The 18,286-nt window shown below is 39.8% G+C and overlaps 1 pseudogene across 1 annotated transcript; it reads left to right on the top strand.

The window, feature by feature from the left end:
- Positions 1-369: 369 nt before the first annotated feature.
- LOC311065310 (myosin heavy chain, fast skeletal muscle-like) lies at positions 370-17,140 on the top strand (annotated as a pseudogene). Its single transcript, XR_014602926.1, has 41 exons — positions 370-392; positions 1,573-1,614; positions 1,732-1,950; positions 2,033-2,176; positions 2,432-2,588; positions 2,679-2,706; positions 2,797-2,905; positions 3,036-3,128; positions 3,216-3,279; positions 3,362-3,460; positions 3,545-3,648; positions 4,264-4,402; positions 4,717-4,835; positions 6,078-6,227; positions 6,324-6,494; positions 6,692-6,995; positions 7,181-7,245; positions 7,571-7,658; positions 7,980-8,097; positions 8,436-8,559; positions 8,653-8,789; positions 9,473-9,728; positions 10,176-10,418; positions 10,781-10,957; positions 11,041-11,186; positions 11,310-11,398; positions 11,514-11,903; positions 12,115-12,241; positions 12,411-12,529; positions 13,001-13,197; positions 13,598-13,781; positions 13,913-14,078; positions 14,226-14,350; positions 14,471-14,779; positions 14,893-15,096; positions 15,182-15,307; positions 15,919-16,089; positions 16,173-16,277; positions 16,380-16,475; positions 16,771-16,899; positions 17,000-17,140. The product of XR_014602926.1 is annotated as a myosin heavy chain, fast skeletal muscle-like (transcript).
- Positions 17,141-18,286: the final 1,146 nt, after the last annotated feature.

The raw sequence follows: 18,286 nt of genomic DNA, 5'->3' as shown, positions 1-18,286 counted from the left end.
ACTTTCCTCAATGAATATTACCATGTTCCAAATAATATATCTGACAAGACATGTTTCTGACAAAACCTAGAAGCACTCCACCACCCTGCCAATTAGAGAGTATTTTTATACCATACAGTAGCTACTGGCATGGCATTAAGCACATTGCCGAGATGCAACACAAGTATCATGTGCATGTTGGAAGTATAATTTTACAATTTTATTAATAGATTTGAAATGTTTAATTTTGATGGCTAGATGGATACTATTGCAATGCCAGCAGGAATGTCAGGACCTTTTAAAGGCATCTCCTACTTTTACTTTCTGCATAGCATGCAATGAACACCTCATATAAAGCAGGATGAGATGGACCCATGCACCCATAGCAGAGGAGTTCAGAGTTCCATTTGTTGGTGAGTCCTATTCATTTATTAGACATGCTAGCTATTCATACTTACTTAGTCATATAAATGTTTTAGAGATGTTAGCTATTCCTAGTCATATAAATGTATTAGACATGTAAGCTATTCATTTTTATCATGACTCCGTACATAGTGCCACATAACTACAAACATGATCTGAGGTTACGCACACATAAGAATGAGTGGACATAATCATTTATTGTATAGTGTACAGATTTAAATGATTGATTGTGAATTGTTTTATTTATAATGATATGGTTTTTGTTCATTCATTTCTAATCAAACATTTCAATAATGTTATGATTATTCAAACAATAATTTGCATTGTATTTCTTTTAACCAGATGCTTTCTTACTCGTAATCAAGTATTTATTTGGAAGAGTAATTTTACTGCTAGAGTTATTATTTTAAAGTAACAATATTTTTTACTTAACTATAGTTTGGCTAACCTGATGCTACCAGATCCAAGAAGCTTGCTCCACACATTGTTTCACAGCTGTCTTGAGGAACCTGGTTACTCAATACCGCCCCATCTGGTAGTATCAGGTTATAGTTTGGCTAGTCTACCCAACTCTGAATGTAACCTTAATTCATACCATGGAATTAAAGTGTATAAGAAAAAACATCTAGCATTGCTTCAGTACAATTAAAAGAAACATGGCTTTAATGAAAAAAAGAAATACTTGGTGAAAATAAGAATAAGCAAACAAACAAACAAACAAGCAAACTAATAAATAGAAATGGCAAGTATAATTTAATTTCATTACATGTAAATAATATTGAAATGGATGACTCTTTTCGAATGTGGAAATACGAAAGAAAATCTCTCTCTTATGAAGTGGTGTGTGGCAAGAATGAACATTAGGATTCATATCATCTAATTTAATTCATGATTATAAATAGTGGTGTATTAAATCATTCAACAAAGCAAAGCAAAGCAAAGTTTGTTGTTTACCCAGGGTGTCGGACTAAGTACGAAACTTGTTTCCAGCCGGACCCTGCATGGAAGCCTTGCTCAAGGGCTATTCAGCGGTGATTCATGATTGATGTGATGAATTGGGGAATCGAACTAGGGACCTTCCGGTATCAAGGCCGCCCCTCTAACCACTAGGCCACCGCTGCAACTCATGTTAATGTCCTCAAAATGATGTGTTTTTTTTTCCACACTTAGGGGTTGCACACAAGGTTTCACTGCTACTGGTAGAGGGGAAGAGTGAGTGTTCATATTTTTTCTATTAAACCTACAATGAGTTATAACCATTAGAATATTCCTACATAGTCCTACAGTTATCTGCTCAGATCTCAACGCCATCTATTTGTCCGTCTACAGAAAGCCGCCACCATGAGTACGGACGCAGAGATGGAGCAGTATGGCAAGGCCGCCATATACCTCCGTAAGCCAGAGAAGGAGAGAATGGAGTCTCAAAGTGCACCCTTTGATGCCAAAACTGCAGCATATGTGGCCGATACTAAGGAGCTATACCTCAAATGTAAAATCATAAAGAAGGACGGTGGCAAAGTCACCGTGGAAACAATCTTGGATAAGATGGTAGGTAGAGGTGTATCTAAAATCAAATAGTGGCACAGTAAAAGTCACAATACATTCTGAAGTTGTGCTTTTTTTTTTTTAGGAAAGAACTGTGCCTGAGGCTGATGTCACCCCTATGAACCCTCCCAAGTATGACAAAATTGAGGACATGGCCATGATGACCCACCTCACTGAAGCCACCGTCCTGTATAACCTCAAAGAGCGTTATGCAGCATGGATGATCTATGTAAGGTTTTCTACATGCTGAGAACAGTACAGCAAAGCACCTGTCGATAGCAAAGAAACACAGACTACAAGTTATATTTCACATCAAGTGAAAAACCATAGAATAACAAATTCAAACAAACTCATGGTTCTGAAGTTTACTTGCTCATTAGTTGGTAATCCCAGCTCTAGTGATCCATTGTCCCAGATATGTGGCATGCTCCTTGCTCAGCGCTATGTTGTATGATGTTAATGTTCTCTCTCTTCTCCCCTTCAGACCTACTCTGGTTTGTTTTGTGCAACTGTGAACCCCTACAAGTGGCTCCCAGTGTACGACCAGGAGGTTGTAAATGCCTACAGAGGCAAGAAGCGTATTGAGGCTCCACCCCACATCTTCTCTGTCTCTGACAACGCCTATCAGTTCATGCTGATGGGTACGTACTAGTCAGAACAATGTCAAAAATATATAACTTTAATGATTTTGTTCTGTATCCATGACTAAAAGTTTGCTTTACATTTTACAGATAAAGAGAACCAGTCTGTCCTGATCACGTAAGTTTCCCATCTACTAGGCATTAAAAAAGGTACATTGTACACAAATTCACTAACTGCATTTCTCTGAATGTATGCATTTATAACCAGTGGAGAATCCGGTGCTGGAAAGACCGTGAACACCAAGCGTGTCATCCAGTACTTTGCAACAGCTAGTTCTGGAGGAGAAAAATCGGCGGCCGATAGTGGTAAAATCAAGGTATGTGTACAGGTTTTTAACTTTAACAAATAAATGTTTTTGAACATAAAGCATGTATATGCGATATCGATATTCAATTTGAAAGAATTCTGACCACATTTTAAATTGGGCGATGTCTAAAACATTCTAGGGGTCACTGGAGGATCAGATTATTGCAGCCAATCCCTTGCTGGAGGCCTATGGTAATGCCAAGACTGTGAGGAATGACAACTCCTCTCGCTTTGTAAGTGTAAATAATGACATTTTATGAGAATACCTGCAATAATTCCAAAATGTAGAGGGATGCAACAAATTGTGCTATATCAAACAGGGTAAATTCATCAGAATCCATTTCAACACAACGGGCAAACTGTCCAGTGCTGATATTGAGACATGTAAGTATGAAGTTCACAGACGATAAATTATATTATTCGTTAATTTGAGGATTACATTTTGGTTTATGTACAACCCATATAGATCTGCTGGAGAAGTCCAGAGTGACCTACCAGCTTGCTGCAGAGAGAGGTTACCACATCTTTTTCCAGATGATGACCGACCACAAACCTGAGATTATTCGTAAGTGGAATTACTGATGATGCAGTGAGAACATAAATTAATGTATAAAAACACAATGTCACCCTTTTTTAAATCCCTTTTCAGAAATGTGCTTGATCACCAACAACCCCTACGACTTCCCTTTGATCAGCATGGGTGTGATCACTGTGGCCAGCATTAATGACAAAGAAGAGCTGGACGCTACTGATGTCAGTGAACATTATTTGAATCTTTATAATACTCACTGTGCTACTGCCGTCAATGTCTTTTCTAAAGCCGTGATTCTCAAAGTGTGACCCCCCAAAATAATCATGTTTGAACTGGGGGACCCCCCCCCCCCCACACACACACACACACACACACACACACACACACACACACACACACACACACACACACACACACACCCTGACAAGCACTTGGAAGTGTAACAGTTGAGGCATTACATTTAGTTTGACTTGGGTCCACGGATAAATATTGTCAAAATAGCCGATCTACATGTTTTCAAATTGTTTGCCTCTTTCTTAGGTAATATTTGACAATTTGGCCAATGTTTGACAATTTGTATAGTATAGTTTGTTGATTACTTTTGACACAGTAATGGTCTCATTTGTTTTACTGTAGTTTCATTTATTTATTTTATAGGTATTAAAAGGTCTTGAAAGTCCTTAAATTGTAACTTTAGAAATGTGCAGATACCCTGTATACACTTATACTGTATGTTGGTTTGTTTACTGTTGAGTTGTACACGGTTTTAAAGAATGTTTGTTAATCTAATGCTTAATCTCAATTTTTTTGAATACAACTCTGCTTATTGACATCAGGATGCTATTGACATCCTGGGCTTCGACGCTGAGCAGAAACAGTACATCTACAAGTTCACCGGTGCAGTGATGCATCATGGTGTCTTGAAGTTCAAACAGAAGCAGCGTGAGGAGCAGGCTGAGCCTGACGGCACTGAGGGTGAGCTGCATCTTTATTCATAGCATTATTTATTTATTATTATAATTATTATCATTATTATTATTATTAAGGAATGAATATAATGCATACTTTGTCACAAGTATTGTATTTACTTATATTCTAAATGAACTAAACTAAATATATTTTCAATACATTTCCATATTTTTTTTTATTATACAGTTTAGACTGATGGTTATTTGGTGTCTATAATCCTAGATTACTACCTCTATGCATTTGTGTTTGCCTTGCTTACTGTAAGTCGCTCTCTGTATTAAGAGTGTCTGAGAAATGCCTAAATTGTATGAACATTTCAGAGGCTGACAAGATTTGCTACCTGTTGGGCCTGAACTCAGCAGAGATGCTCAAGGCATATTGCTACCCCAGAGTGAAAGTCGGAAACGAGTATGTCACTAAGGGACAGACTGTGCCACAGGTGAGTAAGTTACATTATTTCCATGTTCTGATTTCATACACACCTTATATTCTCAACACAGCATACCATTACGACTCTCTTATCTTTTTGAGTTGTGTCCAGACTTAAATCAGCTTCTGTAAATAAAATGATCCTCCAACATTATTCAAATTCTCATTATTTATTTAATATATGACAAACATACAAAACATATCACTCTGCAGAAACATATGCAGTTCCATACACCTCTGACATATTATTTTAACTCATTGAGTGCCATTAACTTGTTTCACATGTTTTTACCGCTATGGCGCTGGGTGCCAATTACGTGTTAGACGTGTTTTTAAAAAAATAGTAAAAAAATAAAAAATACTTTGAAAAAAACTCTGGCACTGGGACAACATATTTCTATATAATTCTGGCACTCAATGAGTTAACAGTATTGTTATAGTTGTAATATATATATATATATATATATGTGTATGTATATGTATATGTATATGTATATGTATATGTATATGTATATGTATATGTATATTTATATTTATATGTATAAACACTACACATGTGTGTCCAACCATACAACCAGTCCCGCTCACTCAGATCAGGGACTCTGGAACAAACCCCCCATTGCAGTTAGAACTGAGACTCACTCCCAATCCGAATCGCTGTAATCTGAAGACTCAAGTCTTCAGACTTCACCTTAGCCTGTAGCACTTGCCCTAGCCTTGACGACCTTGCAGGCTTATGCAAAGGCTAAAATGTAATTTAGATAGCATGTTAGATTATGCTGTTTAGACTGCTTATAGGTTCCTATGATCCCAGATTACTATTGCTATGCATTTGATGTAATACATCGTGTTGTGATCTTCCGTTCTTTAGTTATCGGCAGTTGAATATAGATTGTTTTCACCAAAAACTCAATACAGGAAAATCTATCCTTCTCTGCAAGTCAAAGCAGCATTCATGGAATGGCGTAGAGCGCCCTCTAGCGTAATCACTGAAAACATCATGATGACGTAATATTACGTCCATGGCAGTCAATGTGAACTCATTCCGTGCCAGGCTTATTTCAAGCTTGTTGATCCCTGTGCCAGGATTTTGGTGACGTCAAAAGACGTCATTGGCACTGATGGCACACTGAAAACGGCCGTCAAAAGACGTCATTGGCACTCAATGAGTTAAGCGTCTGCTAAATGCCTAAATTGTGAATTGTAAATGCGTAATTCACACACCCTATTAATAATGTTCCTATTTCCTTAGGTAATGAACTCAGTTGGTGCCTTGGCCAAGTCTATCTATGAGAAGCTGTTCTTGTGGATGGTCATTAGGATCAATGAGATGCTGGACACCAAGCAGCAGAGAAACTACTACATTGGTGTGCTGGACATCGCTGGTTTTGAAATCTTTGATGTAAGCATGGACTTTTTTTTAAATGGGAGACTAATTATTTTTGTCAAAATTACACAATATTACAAGAGATTGGGCTAATGATATTTCGACTCACAGTTCAACACCCTGGAGCAGCTGTGCATCAACTTCACCAATGAGAAACTGCAACAGTTTTTCAACCACACCATGTTTGTTCTTGAACAAGAGGAATACAAGAAAGAGGGAATCCCCTGGGATCTCATTGACTTCGGCATGGACTTGGCTGTCTGCATTGAGCTCATTGAGAAGGTATACAATTATTATTATACTATTATATATTATCATGGACTTGACTGTCTGCATTAAGCTCATTGAGAAGGTAGGTACATGGACTTGGCTGTCTAGGTATACAATTATGTTGTGCTTTAATGGACATGACATGATAAAATTGTTTAAGTTTAAGTTTTAGTTTTTGGTGATGTGTCTCTTTTGTCTCCTTTACAAAGCCCTTGGGCATCTTCTCCATCCTTGAAGAGGAGTGCATGTTCCCAAAGGCTTCAGACAAAACCTTCAACGACAAGTTGCATGGCACGCATCTTGGAAAGTGTAAAGCCTTTGAGAAGCCCAAGCCTGGCAAAGGCAAGGGTGAGTCCCACTTCTCCCTGGTCCACTACGCTGGAACTGTGGACTACAGCATCACAGGCTGGCTAGAGAAGAACAAAGACCCGTTGAACGACTCCGTGGTGCAGTTGTACCAGAAGTCTACAGTTAAACTGCTGGGTGTGTTGTATCCCCCACCTGAGCCTGAAGGTATGTTTATTAATATAATATGATGTGTTCTATTTTCTTTTGCTTTAATTTGTTTTCTTCTGCTCTGTTTGCCTGCTTTTTAATTTGTTCTTGTTCAGCACTTTGGTTCGACCTTGGTTGTTGAAAATGTGCTATATAAATAAACTTTGATTTGATAATTCTAACAAATATATTCTAATACAAAGATAATACAAAGAAGGGAGGCAAGAAGAAGGGTGGTTCCATGCAGACTGTGTCTAGTGCTTTTAGGGTAAGAATATTTATTAATTATTATCCACATTATATTCCTGTAAGAATGAAGCATTATTATTATCAACATTGTAAGAAATAGGCAGGTCTTTTCATGTTGGAATTAAACCATTTCTGTATAAGTTGTGAGCTTGTACATCAGCTATTGTTGAATGGCTGAAGTTTAAAATAGGGCTTCACTAGTTAATGTATGTTTTAAAACAATCTAAATCTGTATAGTAACTAGTATCTAAAGGTTTTAGAAAAATTGGAGTGGAGGAAAAAGTACAATATTCTATCACTTTTAGCTAATAATAAGCCTACTTCGCTCTTTTATGTCTCAATAGGCGAACTTGGGGTTGCTGATGACCAACTTGAGGAGCACTCACCCTCACTTTGTGCGTTGCCTCATTCCCAACGAGTCCAAATGTCCAGGTAAACACAGAAAATGTATATATGTATGTGTGTATATATATATATATATATATATATATATATATATATATATATATATATATATATGATTGCCAACAAGTCCGAGACTCCAGCAGGTAAGCACAGGAAAAATGTAAACAATGACCAGTGTGCAGTGTGGCCAGTTTGTAACTAGCCTGGTAAACCCTTCCTCCGGAAATCTCATTTCCATTTGATTCACTCCTGAAATAAAATACAATTGAGATTTCTGGAGGGAGGGTTTACCAGGCTAGTTTGTAACTATGCTGTCCTAATAATAATAGTGGAGCAAAATCTTTACAGGCTTGATGGAGAACTTCCTGGTCATCCATCAGCTGAGGTGTAACGGTGTGCTGGAGGGCATCAGGATTTGTAGAAAGGGCTTCCCCAGCAGAATTCCCTATGCTGACTTCAAGCAGAGGTATTCATTCCTTTTTCCAGCAGCTTTTAGTTCCAGACCTGTTAACGCAAAATGACCCGATTTTACAAAACAGGTACAAAGTACTGAACGTCAGTGCAAAATGACCATGAACTTTTACAAAACAGGTAGCCTACAAAGTACTGAATGTCAGTAAAAAATGACCATGAACTTTTACAAAACAGGTACAAAGTACTGAACGTCAGTAAAAAATGACCATGAACTTTTGCAAAACAGGTACAAAGTACTGAGCGTCAGTAAAAAATGACCATGAACTTTTACAAAACAGGTACAAAGTACTGAACGTCAGTGCAAAATGACCATGAACTTTTTCAAAACAGGTACAAAGTACTGAATGCCAGCGCATGTCCCGATGGCGCGTTCATGGACAATAAGAAAGCTTCAGAGAAGCTGCTTGGGTCCATTGACGTACCTCATGATGAGTACAAGTTTGGACACACCAAGGTAAACACACTGCAAATCTTGTTTAACGTTATCCACAAAGGACTAAAAGTAGATTTTACAGTTATTTAGTTACATTGTAACATTGTATTCTAGGTGTTCTTCAAAGCTGGTCTGCTGGGTGTCCTTGAGGAGATGCGAGATGAAAAGCTGTTTACTCTGGTCACCATGACTCAGGCTCTCGCACGAGCTTACGTCATGAGGAAGGAGTTTGTCAAGATGATGGCTAGGAGGTACTTTGACAACATCATCATTTATTCAATATTCATTTGTAATATTAATAATAATTTATTATAAAAAGTATAAACTACAATTGTTCCATTACTTTTCAATACAAGATTGTTTAGTTTAGCTTTTGGTGACAGTGAAAAGGAAAAACTCCCCTTAAACGGGGGAAACCTGGAGCAGAACCAGGCTCTAGGGTGGGCGGCCATCTGGCCTTTACCTTGTCGGGGGAGTAGAGGACAACGACAATAATATCAACAGCAATAATAACGACAACATTAGTAACAATTATAATGACACCATTATAGCAATGGTATAATACAGCCTACGTTCATACAGTATGTCATGGAAACCCTCCATCTGCAGCTCGGCAGGGTTCCACAATCAGTGGTGAAAGTAACTAAGTACATGTATTCAAGTACTGTACTTAAGCACAATGTTGAGGTATTTTGTTACTTTACTGGAGCATATCCAATGTTCAATACTTTTTCTTCTTCTCCACTACATCTAAGAGGCAAATATTGCCGATCTACAAGCAACGCGTCACTGAGTTATATTTTCAAAAGATTTTTTATAAATTTTAAAATTTGTGAAATGGGACATCCTGCTAACTTTCGCCATTTTACAAATGTGAGTATACTTCTTCCATCACTGTCCACAACAATGACACACTTCAACCGTTTTTCCACAGAGAGGCCATTTACACCATCCAGTTCAACGTGCGCTCATTCTGCAATGTGAAACACTGGCCATGGATGGGGCTTTACTTCAAGATCAAGCCTCTTCTGCAGAGCGCTGAGACTGAGAAGGAGCTGATGAACATGAAGGAGAACTACGAAAAGATGAAGGTCGACCTGGCCTCGGCCCTGGCCACAAAAAAGACACTGGAAGAGAAGATGGTGGCTCTGGTGCAGGAGAAGAATAACCTTGCACAGGCAGCGTCATCAGTAAGTAGCTACACTTGTACAGGACATGTTGATAATATTTCATATTGTTTATCATCCTATGTTTTATCTAATGGTGGTCGTACGGCTGTTGGCATCATTGTATAGCTAGATGGCTACCAGCACAAAGGCCTGACCCAATTTGTTGTTCTTCTGTGGGGGAGGTTGAATCTGCATATGCCACTGCTCCTCACCCACGCACTACTATAGTATATCCTTTTGGAGGAGGTTGATAGCCTCTAGCCTCTTTCTTGTCCTCACCTCCGCCACCGCCTCCGTACCGTCCAGGCTCTGACAATGATATAGCCTGCCTTTTTCACCAGCTTGTTCAGTCAGTTAATGCCCCCCCCCCCCCCCCCCACGAAACAGCTGCAAAACAAATCTCATATATCTCACCCAGAACAAATGCTGCAACAAGTTCCCTCACTTATCTTTTTCATTGACAACCAGGGAGATGAAGCATTGAATGATGCTGAGGAGAGATGTGAGGGTCTTATTAAAAGTAAGATCCAGTTGGAGGCAAAGGTCAAAGAGACGACTGAGCGACTGGAGGACGAGGAGGAGATCAACGCGGAACTGACCGCCAAGAAGAGGAAGCTGGAAGATGAATGCTCTGAGCTCAAGAAGGACATTGATGACCTGGAGCTCACCTTGGCTAAAGTGGAGAAGGAGAAACACGCCACTGAAAACAAGGTTTGTGATCATACACTCTCTGGGTTTTTATCAAGTTAGTAGCCTAGTCGTTGTTATCAGGGAGAAACCTTCTATCTCCATATTTGAACTTACTTGATCATACTACAGCGTCACACAAAAGCATCAAAAGTAGCAGATCTACAAGATTGTCAATCTGCTACTTTTGCTATATTTGGATTTGAATCCTGAAAAGTAACTGTTTTGGACGTAATGAGGTTTCCACCCGACAGAGACCGAGTGTAATAATGATCTATTCCATGACAACAAGTTCTGTTCTGCTTAATTAGGTGAAGAACCTGAATGAGGAGATGGCCTCTCAGGATGAAGGACTTATTAACACTGTCTATGTTGGGTTCATTTAGGTGAAGAACCTGACTGAGGAGATGGCCTCTCAGGATGAAGGACTTGCTAAGCTGACCAAGGAGAAGAAAGCCCTCCAAGAGGCACATCAGCAGACCCTGGATGACCTGCAGGCAGAGGAAGACAAAGTCAACACTCTGACCAAGGCCAAGACCAAGCTGGAACAGCAAGTCGACGATGTGAGTTCATAGAAGTGAACATACACTGCATGCTTATTGTTGTTAATGAATAATAAGAACAATATTATTATTATTATGTGCAGTTGGAGGGTTCTCTGGAACAAGAGAAGAAGCTCCGCATGGACCTGGAAAGAGCCAAGAGAAAGCTTGAGGGTGATCTGAAACTGACCCAGGAATCCATCATGGACCTGGAGAATGACAAGCAGCAGTCTGATGAGAAGATAAAGAAGTAACCACAATATGAATAATTAATTTATAATTTGTGTAATAATAATAATAAACAATATTAAATGCCATGGAGAAAAACTATACCTGTAGAATGTCACTAAATATGATGTACTGTGTTCCACAGGAAGGACTTTGAAACAAGCCAACTTGAGTAAGATTGAGGATGAACAATCTTTGGGGGCCCAGCTGCAGAAGAAGATCAAAGAACTCCAGGTATTTATTTTTTCCTTTCTGTAAAATCATTAATAATAATAATAATAATAATAATAATAATAATAATAGTGTATTAGGATTTGAATATGTTAATCTAAAATCATTAATTCGAAAGGCTCGTATTGAGGAACTGGAGGAAGAGATCGAGGCAGAGCGTGCTGCTCGTGCCAAGGTTGAGAAGCAGAGAGCTGACCTCTCCAGGGAACTTGAAGAGATCAGTGAGAGGCTGGAGGAGGCTGGTGGAGCCACCGCCTCTCAGATTGAGATGAACAAGAAGCGTGAGGCTGAGTTCCAGAAGCTGCGTCGTGACCTTGAAGAGTCCACCCTGCAGCATGAGGCCACCGCCTCTGGCCTCCGTAAGAAACAGGCCGACAGCGTGGCTGAACTGGGTGAACAGATCGACAACCTCCAGAGAGTCAAGCAGAAACTGGAGAAGGAGAAGAGCGAATACAAGATGGAGATTGACGACCTGTCCAGCAACATGGAAGCTGTCGCTAAGGCAAAGGTAATACAAAATACTTCAATGAACCAAAACCTCCAGAAATGAGAGAATATATGATTGATTGATTGATTATCTTTGTTAAAGTGTAATATGGACTTTAAGGACACTTCTCCATTTCATGTAACAAACAATGAACTGACATGACAATTCACAAACAATGATCAAACAGGCAGGTTACTTCAGTGATTGAATATGTCCCACTGTTAATTAACAGGGAAATCTTGAGAAGATGTGCCGCACCCTTGAGGACCAACTTGGTGAAATCAAGGCCAAGAGTGATGAGAATGTTCGCCAGATAAATGATGTTTCAGCTCAGAGAGCAAGACTGTTGACAGAAAACGGTAAATGTTCACCGTAAATTCTAGTTTGCCTACATGGTTTGTCGTACTTGAGCAAATTCCCTATTTAGAGATAATGCTTTTATCAGCAATTATCCCAGTAATTTAAGGAATATGTATTCAACAAAGATATATTTAAATGTTTGAAATTAATATTCAAATTTCTAACCAGGTGAGTTTGCTCGTCAACTTGAGGAGAAAGAAGGTCTTGTCTCTCAGCTCACCAGAGGCAAGCAGGCCTTCACACAGCAGATTGAGGAGTTGAAGAGACATGTTGAAGAGGAGGTTAAGGTAAGCAGTTAGAGCTGCAGACTCACTCCCAATCTTCCACCCTAATCTGAAGACTCACTTCTTCAGACTCCACCTTAGACCGTAGCACTTGCCCCATAGCCTTGACGACCTTGCAGAATTATGCAAAAGTTAACATTTTATACATATTTAGATAGTTTGTTATGTAGACAGATGCCAGGTTAATTTGTTGATCTGGCATCTTATAGTAATAGTTTGTATAGTACAGAATAGCTTTTATATTATACTGATGATAGGTTCTTGGTTTACCTACAGTATGATCCTAGAATATGATTTCTATGCATTTGATGCATGTATTGAGTCACTCTGGATTAAGAGTGTCTGCTAAATGCCTAAATTGTAATTGTAAGGAACAGCCTTTTCTTTTCTTTAATTCTTTTTTACAGGCCTAATGTGTATCCTTTTGTAATTTGAACAAGCTGACATTATTTTGGCATTGTTTTCTTTTGACAGGCAAAGAATGCTCTTGCTCATGGTGTGCAGTCAGCTCGCCATGACTGTGACCTTCTGAGGGAGCAGTTTGAGGAGGAACAGGAGGCCAAGGCTGAACTGCAGCGTGGAATGTCCAAGGCCAACGCTGAGGTGTGTCAGTGGAGGAGCAAGTATGAGACTGATGCTGTCCAACGCACTGAGGAGCTGGAGGAAGCTAAGTAAGTGATTGTTTTACACCTAAAACCTTTCTGTGCCAAGGACCCACACATTGATATTTGGCCGCAAACCCCCCCATCTGTCAATGTTTTGTGCCAGGGACCCCCCAGCAGGGAAGGTTATTAAACATTTTTCAAACACTTCCAAGATTTTTCAATAATGGTCAAAAATAGCAGGAATTCACGCTCTGTGAGCTTGTATATCTGCTATCCTAGCCAACGTATAAAAAGATAAAGTGGTTAAAATGATTGAGATGCTGTATTAAAATATTTAGCTGGGGACTTCCTGGAACCCCTCCCAAGGACCCCTGGGGGGAACCAATGTTTTACACTATCAGGTAGCACTCACTATACAAAATACTGTCCAAAATATAATTTGATTCCATTCAAAACCGACCAACAGGAAGAAGCTCGCCCAGCGTCTTCAGGAAGCTGAGGAGCAAATCGAGGCTGTGAATTCCAAATGTGCCTCTCTGGAGAAAACCAAACAGAGACTCCAGGGTGAAGTGGAAGACCTCATGATTGATGTGGAGAGGGCCAATGGTTTGGCTGCCAACCTTGACAAAAAACAGAGGAACTTTGATAAGGTGCTTTGACAGTCATCATTTAAAAACGAATTAATCCTCCTTAAAGTGGTAAATGACACATGTCATTACAAATGGTGTGCTGGTCCTTGAAGTGGAGGTAAATGACACATTTCATTACAAACGGTGTGCAGGTCTTGGCAGACTGGAAGCAGAAATATGAAGAGGGACAGGCAGAGCTGGAAGGAGCTCAGAAAGAGGCTCGTTCTCTCAGCACTGAGATGTTCAAGATGAAGAATTCCTATGAGGAGTCTCTGGACCACCTGGAGACCATGAAGCGTGAGAACAAGAACCTGCAACGTGAGTCTTTCTCTAGACATTTATTTTAAATAACAGTAAGAAATGTATCAAATGTTCAAGATCAATTGGATTAGCCTACATCAACTTTATTCAAATGAAATTGCTGATTAAAAAGTTCCTTGTTGATTATTTTCAATCAACTTGCAGAGGAGATCTCAGACCTGACTGAACAGATCGGTGAGACTGGAAAGAGCATCCATGAGCTGGAGAAGTCCAAGAAACAGACGGAGACAGAGAAGTCAGAGATCCAGACAGCCCTGGAAGAAGCTGAGGTAAAACCTTTTTAGGTTCTAGATGAAGAATGCAGTTGACTATATCTTAGATTTATATGAATATGTTTTATATTCAAACAGTGTAGAAGTATATGATCAATGACTACCTTTACATTTTAGGGTACTCTGGAGCACGAGGAGTCCAAGATTCTTCGTGTCCAGCTGGAGCTCAACCAGATCAAGGGTGAGGTGGACAGGAAGCTGGCAGAGAAGGATGAAGAGATGGAGGGGATCAAGAGGAACAGCCAGCGGGTCATTGACTCCATGCAGAACACTCTGGACTCTGAGGTCAGGAGCAGGAACGATGCCCTGAGGATCAAGAAGAAGATGGAGGGAGACCTGAACGAGATGGAGGTTCAGCTGAGTCACGCCAACCGCCAGGCTGCTGAAGCCCAGAAGCAGCTGAGGAACGTCCAAGGACAGCTTAAGGTGCAAAAACATTTTAGTTAGACACATATCCAAACAGTTGAACTGCTCTGAGCAATGAGTGGTCACATTCTGATGTTTCTCTTAACCTGACCACCTCAAATAATTCATTTTAGGATGCCCAACTGCACCTTGATGATGCTCTCAGAGCCCAAGAAGATTTTAAGGAGCAAGCTGCCATGGTGGAGCGTAGGAATGCCCTCATGGTCTCAGAGATTGAGGAGCTGAGAGTGGCTCTGGAACAGACAGAGAGAGGCCGCAAAGTGGCTGAACAAGAACTCGTGGATGCTAGTGAACGTGCTGGCCTGTTGAGCTCTCAGGTAAGTCAATGGAAATATCTCAACATCAAATATTTAACATACAAGCCATGCATACTTACGCTGCTAAACTGAATCTTTATTTTAGAACACAAGCCTTTTGGGCAGCAAGAAGAAACTTGAGAGTGACCTGATCCAGGTCCAAGGTGAAGTGGATGATAGTGTTTCAGAAGCAAGGAATGCTGAGGATAAGGCCAAGAAAGCCATCACTGATGTAAGTTAGGATGTCCGCCCCCTGTCCAATATACCAGACATGCTTATAGCATGCTTAATATAAACATACAATACAGCTCGCTCATGCAATGTGCATGTTGAAAACCTTTGCTCTATAGGCTACAACAGAGGATGTATTTTAGAACAAAATCCTAAACTTGCCTAATGAAGATCATAGGGAGAAAAGGAACATCACTATCTTACTATCATCACTATTACATTGTGAACCCAGCATTCTGAGCTGCTGACTTCAGGCAGATGGTTCAGAATGCTACAGTGCAAACTGAACTGGTTCAAGAATCCATTCATGCCATCCTCCACAAAGATATTTAATATCAACAACAAGTAGTTGTACTACTGAATGTGATGAGTAATAAGATATTGTGATTGTATACTTACGACCTGGTTTGTTTCCTTCTGGTCTTATGACAGTATCCTTTTATTACCTTTCATCATTTTAATGAGCTATTTTCTCACATGTGAATTTAAGCAATCTTATAGTGTGGTTAAGTATAATCTATGTACCATGTTTTAACATTGTGATTTTCTTGGCAAGTGTGTTGTGTGATGCAGCGGCATATATTTGATCTTAATACAAAAATGACTTTCCAGGCTGCTATGATGGCTGAGGAACTGAAGAAGGAACAGGACACTAGTTCTCACCTGGAGAGGATGAAGAAGAACCTGGAGGTCTCAGTCAAGGACCTGCAGCACCGTCTGGATGAGGCAGAGAACCTGGCTATGAAGGGAGGCAAGAAGCAGCTCCAGAAACTGGAGTCTAGGGTAAGATGTAGTTCACTTAAACACAGGTTATAGTCCATGAAATGAGAAGAAATCATTTGATAATGTATAATTCACTTGTGAAGGTGCGTGAACTGGAGGGAGAGGTCGAGTCTGCACAGAGAGGTGGAGCAGATGCTATTAAAGGTGTCCGCAAGTACGAGAGGAGAGTGAAGGAGCTGACATACCAGGTACTGTATATCATGTTCACTTTAATGACCATCAATGCCATTGACAAAATGAATAGATTGCATGAACATACGACTAATGTTATAAATTCACTCTCACTTCAGACTGAAGAGGACAAGAAGAATATTGGCAGGCTTCAGGATCTGGTAGACAAGCTGCAGATGAAGGTGAAGGGCTACAAGAGGCAGGCTGAGGAAGCGGTAAGACAAATATACACAGTGATGTATTTTTAGTTGTGGTTGCCATGGGCTTAGTGTCGTTGTCATAGTGTAACTAAGGAACAATAGGAATCAGTTATGTAAAAATAATGCTGGTATTAATGAGAACCTGTCAAGGCTCATTCGCGAGGTCCCAAGGCACTCATGAACATGCATGGGCCACTGTATTAGCCACAACCACATATTACAATTTCCTGAAATTGTCTTGTTTGGACTAATTGTAATTGGGTGCTCTTTTCAAATATTGAGGCTGTGAACCATCTCTATCATATTGTAGGAGGAAGCAGCCAACACTCACCTTACCAAGTGCAGAAAGGTGCAGAATGAGCTGGAGGAGGCTGAAGAGCGTGCTGACATCGCTGAAGGCCAGGTCAACAAGATGAGAGCCAAAAGTCGTGACTCCAAGGTAATACATGTTCAATATTAAATGAAGGTTCATTATCTTTAACTAAGATTTAACTAAAGATTCATGTTGAATATCTAAAATTGCATTCCTATTGTTACAGGGAAAAGACACTGCTGAATAAGTTCTCCAATTCAAGTCACCGTACAAAGTCATAAAATATGATCCACTTGTATTCAAAAAGTCATAGAATATGACCCAATAAAGGTGGCAACACAATGATGTTGTTGTTTCTTGTTTCTTATTTCTTATTTCTTGTTTCTTATTTGTTTGTCTTGTCAATACATTTTATTGTGAGGTTTGAATTCTGGTTCCAACTCATGTCCACTACACCATTCTGTAAACCCATTGTAATGATACATAGTGTACCTAAACAGAGGTAACTCACTCACTCACTCACTCACTCACTCACACGCAGGCTTGACGTTTATTTAGTTTATGCGCTAAGAGGAAGCATAAGAGCCTATGTGATACAAACACAGTGACGAACTGTAGAAGTAGAGCGATAAAAACACAGTGATGAAATTCAATGATAGAACATCAAAAGACAGGGAAAATGGTCATTATATGTGCATCCTTTGCTGAAAATATGTTTTGCCAGAAGAGAAGATTAGTGCAAACATTCTGAATTATTCAACCTTTTCCCCCCCCAAAAAAAAAATGCAGATTTACAACCTTGCAGCACGGCACGAAGTGACGCGCTACGAGCTTGTAGATCTACTATGTTCTGAATAGTCAACATATAAATGGATAAAGTGGTTAAAGTGATTGCGATGCTATGTTAACTACTTTTGCTGAGGACCCTCTGGAGTGATGAATACGTTACAGGTACCAGGATGTGTCACCACGTAACAGGTATGTTGTACCTGGAAAACAGGTTAAAGTGTTCGAACAAATGGAGGCAGTGAAACTGTAGTCTTCCTTTCACCGAGCTCTCATTTATGAGAGGAAACAACCCCGCATGCGCTAGACTACACTGCCAGGCGAACCAGGTCAATACCATGGTCTTGCACTGCCACCTACTGACCAAAGTTATTATTGTTTTTAGGTGAAAACATAATACAAGGACACAAATTGGATTTAAAGGGAACATAAAATACTCTCAAAACACTGACAAATAAACAATTACACTAACGTGATGACACTTTAGTGGGCATCATCACACACTCAACTCTTAAACCTTTAGTTTTTCTCTTCAACCTCTAACAAGTAAGCGTTGTGGGTGGAATGTGTGTGTGGCATGGGTGTATGGTAAGTATACGGTATGGTGTGGGGGTGTATAGGTAGAGAGAGTTTCTCACTCAGTCAATGTCCTCAACATCTGGAGTATGGTTGTATTGAGCCGCTCAGCCAGGTCTAAAGGTAAGTTGGAGTTGATGCTGCCCATGGG

Source organism: Gymnoscopelus microlampas, assembly GCF_963454915.1.
Source record: "Gymnoscopelus microlampas genome assembly, chromosome: 18".
Taxonomy (NCBI): Eukaryota; Metazoa; Chordata; class Actinopteri; order Myctophiformes; family Myctophidae; genus Gymnoscopelus; species Gymnoscopelus microlampas.
The sequence above is the reverse complement of the archived record's forward strand: the minus strand, read 5'-3'. Positions and strand labels throughout refer to the sequence as shown.